Source organism: Coffea arabica, chromosome 2e (genome assembly GCF_036785885.1).
Source record: "Coffea arabica cultivar ET-39 chromosome 2e, Coffea Arabica ET-39 HiFi, whole genome shotgun sequence".
In the NCBI taxonomy this organism is placed as follows: domain Eukaryota; kingdom Viridiplantae; phylum Streptophyta; class Magnoliopsida; order Gentianales; family Rubiaceae; genus Coffea; species Coffea arabica.
This window is the reverse complement of record NC_092313.1, coordinates 56,187,474-56,193,473: the sequence shown is the minus strand read 5'-3', so window position 1 is coordinate 56,193,473 and position 6,000 is coordinate 56,187,474.

Here is a 6,000-nt window from a genome sequence, read left to right as displayed (position 1 = left end):
GATGATGTAATTTCAGAATCTATGGATACTAAAAGTTAAAATGATGGTGACTATGACTTTAGCAAAGACAAAGATGATGTGATTTTTATTAACTCTATTGTACAATCTGATAAGAAACTGGAAAGAGTTAAGGAAAAGGGCCAAACATCTGTTGCTGCCAAGAAAGAATGTAGGGATTTTGAAAACACAAAACTAGCAAGTGCACAATGTTCAAGGCAACAAAACATTGATGTTAAAGGATCCTAGCATCCAGGCATCCACACAATCTACTGGTTTTGGTGACTTCAATTTGTATGATGGGGATAGCATCCCTGCGCATGAAGAATTAAACACAATGAATTTGGAAGGACTTGATAGCAACTGCGAAGACTCGGATGATGACAGTTCAAGGAAAAGGAAGCTATGTTAGGTTTAGGCCAAAATATATCATGGCAAACCCAAAATTCAAAGTTGGGTTGTTGTTTGATGATAAAAATATTATAAAAAGAGTTGTTCATTATTATAGAGTGAATAGGGCAAAGATTTTCGATGGGGGCAAGAATGATACTGGGAGAATGAAGGCACAAAGCAAGACAAAAAATTGTAAGTGGTTCATTTATGCTTCAGAAGAACTTGATAGTGATGCCTTTATTATTTGGACCATAGGACCGCCTTGTAATTGTGGCAGAATCTTTTATCACAAGTGTGCAAATTCTGGTTTCTTAGCAGTTCATTACATGGATTTCCTAAGACTAAACAAGCAAATTACAAGAGTTGAGTTCAAGAAAAAGGTGTACCTGGAGCTTAATGTCAACATCACAATGTACCAGATGAGCAAGACTAAGTTACTAATCACGAGGGCTAATTTACTAATCAATGGCAAAGTTGCTAATCACGAAGGCTAAGTTACTAATCAATGGAAACTACAAACAAAAATATGCAAAGCTGTGGGACTATTGTGATCAGTTGCTGATTTGTAATCATGGCTTAACAATGCATATGGAGACAACCATTGATGATGTAATCAGCAAGGAAAGATTTCAAAGATTGTATATATGCTTTGAAACATTAAAAAGAGGCTTCAAATTAGGTTGTAGACGTGAGATTGGTGTAGGTAGATGCCATTTGAGGGGCTCTTACCCGAAAGTTTTGTTAACAGCAGTTAGAAGTGATGCAAATGATTGCATCTATCCTATTGCATATGCAATAGTGGAGTTAGAAAATAAGAGTTCGTGGAAGTGGTTCGTAGAGTTTTTGAAATATGACTTGGAAATTTATGAACAAAAGAGTTGGATCTTCAGCAGTGACCAACAAAAGATGATTGGTTTATTGCTGACTTGATTATTTTTTTGTATGTTGACTCTTCCTTTTATGATAAACTGATTCTTTTTTTCATATGTTTACCACCTATTTTATGATAAACAAACTCTTTTTTTTTGTTTGGTCTAAACTGTCAGGGATTAGGATCTGCCATTCAAGATGTAATTTTGGGAGTGGAGCATAGACATTGTGTGAGGCATCTACACAACAACATGAAGAAGTTACACCCGGGCCGATCCATAAAGGATAGGTTCTAGGCTTGTGCACGAGCATCATATATGAGGAGGATTGAAAGCGAGATGGAAACATTGAGAGATTATGACTACAATGCTCATAAGTGGCTAATAGACAATACACATATCCTGCACATTGGTCTAGATCATATTTTAGAGAAGCAGCGAAGTGTGATATACTCCTCAACACTCTATGTGAGAGTTTCAACGTAGTCATTCTAAAGTCAAAAGTAAAGCCAATTCTAGGTAAGCTGGAAAATATTAGACTGTATCTAATGGAAAGGCTATGAACAAAAAAAGAATGGATGAAGAAGAGTGATGAAATTTGTCCAAAAATTAAGCAGAAGTTGAAAAACGTCAAACATGAAGCTATTGCCAATATTGCAAGGCACTCGGAAGACAAGAGGTTTGAAATGAAACACATCTATAGTGAAACCTATGTAGTGGATCTAGACAAGTGCACATGCACCTGTAGAAAGTGGGAGCTCACTGGTCTATTATGTTGTCATGCATTATGCTGCATTTCACTTACACCCAAAAAACTCGAGGAATATGTGCACAAGTATTATTCCAGAGAGCCATATTTGGTTGCTGATAAGTGACTAATTTACGTTATATTTGAATGATATTTTATGCTATTTTTAGTCACTTTGGCTATATTATAGGAAGAAAATGGATCATTTTGGCTATAATTAGTGTAAAATATTATTAAGTGTTTAAATGAGTTTTTTGTCACTTTTTACTTGTATTTTGTCCATAATTTGTATAGGAGTTGGAAATATACTTCATTTGGATGAAAAGGAAGTTGACAGCTTTGACACATTTTTGTATTTTAGCTATAACTTGAGTTACATTGATCAGATTGAGATGATTCTTGAACTATTTTGAAGATAAGAGATAGATCTACAATTCTTGTGAAGATATCGAAATCCAGTTTTAAGGTTTTCTAGGTCAAAAAGCCAAATTATAGTAGCCAATTTCTATTGGTCGAAACTGAAACAAGGCATTGAGCAGTCAAGGGTATTTCAGTCATTTTTCAGCCTACACAAATCCAAATGAGGTGATTCTTGATGCATTGGAAAGCTAACTTAAAGGGCTACAAGTTTTATATTTGGTCAAGAGTTAATTCAGCTTCTGTCATCAAGAAAAGTTCAGTTGAAGTTGAAACAAAATTGGAGCAACATTGAAGACTGAACAGAAATTGCAAAGAAAGGCAGGGGAGCAATCCGACCGACAATCCAGCCGGATTATGGCCAGATTCTGGTCAGAAATGGCTGCTCTCCACTTGCACAACTTATTTCCTCTTCCAATAATTCATAGCTATTGATGGACGTGTGACAACCACTTTGCAGTTATAAAAAGGATGTTTGAAGCCTCACTTCTTGACTAAAGTCATCTATAAATAGCCATGGACTTGCAAGGACAAGGAGAGCTTGGAGAGTGCAAGAAATACCACAAAAATGTAGTTCTTACATTTTTTTAGTGGTAGGATAGTTTAGTATAGGATAGTTTAACTAGTAGTTCATCCTTTTTGTTATTAGCTAGACAAAGATGAAGATGGAGATGAAGAAGGCAAGGAAAGAACTCATGTGACAAGGGTTACTTTACCTTTTCAACTCTTTATCTTTTGTATTGGATTTTTAAGTTTAGTTAATAAACAAGTTTGGACTTGTTAGGACCAACGACAACCTAAGAGGGGGGTGAATTAGGTTATTAAAAAAACTAATCAAGTTAAAGGACATTTTTTTGTTCAATGTGAAATTTACCTTCTTTTTTAGGTAACCACTCAATGAAACAATTAGTAAGAGAGCAATATCACTTGAGAGTAAAAGAGATAAGCAATTAAGTTTCACAAGATAGTAAGTAAAAAGGGAAGAATAGCAAACCAATTTGACTACCAAGCTCCTTTTGAACTTGAAGATCACTTTATAGAACAAGTTTTTTCAAGTTGATGAAATACAACCAATCTTTGTGTACAAGAGAAGGCTCACTTCCTCCTTACCCCAAGTTTTACTTGGTCAAATTAGGAAGTTTTACAATCACTCAAAATAACCCTCACAAAACTACATTATTGAAGTATCTTTCTCACACAAGAAAAGCTTACAAGAATCTTACACCATAAAGAGTACAAATTGTTCCTTCGAGAGTGTTTTCTCATTAAAATAACTCTTAATCATTTGTATTCTCAGTGTGCAAAAGTTATCTTTTTATTCTAATCATATGCCTTTTATATGAGACCAAAAAGGTACTCATTATGACTTCCAACGGATAGAAAGTAGCTGAAGAGTCAACTAACCATTGGGAGTGTCGGACGTTCGATACAGTTGATGCTTGCGTCCGACAGTAGACAGGGAGTTTGAGAAATCATCTTTAATTATTTCGGACGTCCGGTACTTTCAATGCTTGCGTCCGACAGCAGACAGGGAATTTGAGAAATCATCTTAATTCTTTCGGACGTTCGGTACTTCCAATGCTTGCGTCCGATAGCAGTCAGAGAGTATCTCAATTCTATCGGACATCCGGTGATGGAGTTCTTCGTGTGTCTGAAGGCAGGCAGAGAGTTTGAAAGATTGTTTTAATTCTTTCGGACGTCCGGTGAGGATGTTCTGCGTCCGATAAGAGCTGTACAGTTTATCGAACGTCCGGTATTATCTTTGTGAGCATCCGACAGCTTTTGACATCCTTTATCTTCTTTCAATTGCTCTTGTTCTTCGAATCAATTTGCTTCAAGGCTGAAAGAATTTCTTAGAAAAGATATTAGTACTATCCATTTGTTTTGTAAACATCAAAAGACAGGGATCAAGATCAACAGGATTCTATGTTTATTATGTGTTTCTAAAGTTTTTGCCTTAGGTTTGGTTGAATTTTCTATGATTGTTAGTGTTTATTATTTGGCTATTTGATGCTATTATTTTGAGCAAGTTATTTAGCACTTTAACTCTTTAAATGATGATTCATTTGGTACCATTAATTGTGATTATCTAAAGGTGTTACTTCTTCAATGAAAATTGAGATTTAACACTAGTTTAAGAAGTGCTAAACCTAGAGAGTACACTCACGAGAGTAGAGGTGCACCTATGTGATTTTAGTGATTCATTTCATGTAATTTCATAGAAAAAATGAATTTGTAACTAATTTCATAACCATTTGAATAGGTATGGATTAGTTATAAACATAGTTGATTCACTACGAAAGTAGGTTTCACATACATAAAGAAATTACGCCATAACTAGCCAAGATAGTAGTACTCAATGATCCAAAAATAGCACTTGCATGAGTAGTTAGGAATACCATAACCTAAGGAGTTTTCATTTATTATTATCTTGCATAAGTTTAGCACAGTTTTATTTCTTTTAATTCATTGATCGTCTAAATAATAGAGAAGTTTTAGTAGTGCTGGTAATTGTCCAATCTTTCTCGTGGGATCGACCTGATATATGTCCTAAACTACTAGTTGACCTGTATACTTGCAGTTAAAATGGGTATAAATTGGATTTAAACTTGTACTTATATAAAAATCCCGTCAGCGGCATATGATCTAGCTATTGCCTTAATCATTGGACCTAATCCTTGGAAGGACTCTCATAAGGGCCCTTGCGGCCACCCAAAAAGTTAAAACTTCCCGGAAGACCAAAGAAAGCAAGGAGAAGGGAACCTGATGAACATAAACAAAAGCAGTGGTGGAGTTATCAAACTGTCAAGAGTTGTGACAGCCCCACTTTTTTCAAAGGCGAACCAGAGGGGTCAATGAGCCGCCTACCCAACTCTCGCCAAGACTCACTACAAACCATAGCAAGAATTACTTGAAATTTCTAAACTAACAAAAATATTATTCATTACACCTCAAAATAACATTTACATACATCCAAAAGTTATTACATAGGTTCGCGTACAAAAGATTCATCATTCGGCACCTATCTTAATTACAACCCAAAAATATATACACAACAGTCATTTCTGCTAAAATAAAAACTTAAAATCTTTCAAAACATTCCAACAGTATTCTTGAGCACTCTCGGATCCGAATCCTGTTGAGGAAAACAAAACGTGGGATGAGCTTACGCCCAGTGAGCATTCCAGGTAAACATGCAAAATAAAATAATAACACAATTTAACATGTAAGCACGTTTTTCCAAATAATATAATTTCAAGTAAATCGATACTCAACTTTAGAAACTGGTAGTGGAGCAATTAATTGTAATAGGAATCTTTCAATGTAAAATACTTGATAAACAATAACATTCATGCGTGCATTCAATCATTCGTTCAAGTAAATACAAGGATGAACAATAATTTAAACATTAAAAGGATACGAGCCTCATAGGGAGCAACATTCACCTTATAACTATCAATAAACAATCCCCTACATTTTACCACCTTATAACCTCCGAACTCCCACCTTATGTCTTTCAAAAGATCAACAATCCCCTCATTTAACATTCACCTTATGCCTTCCGAAAAATCAACA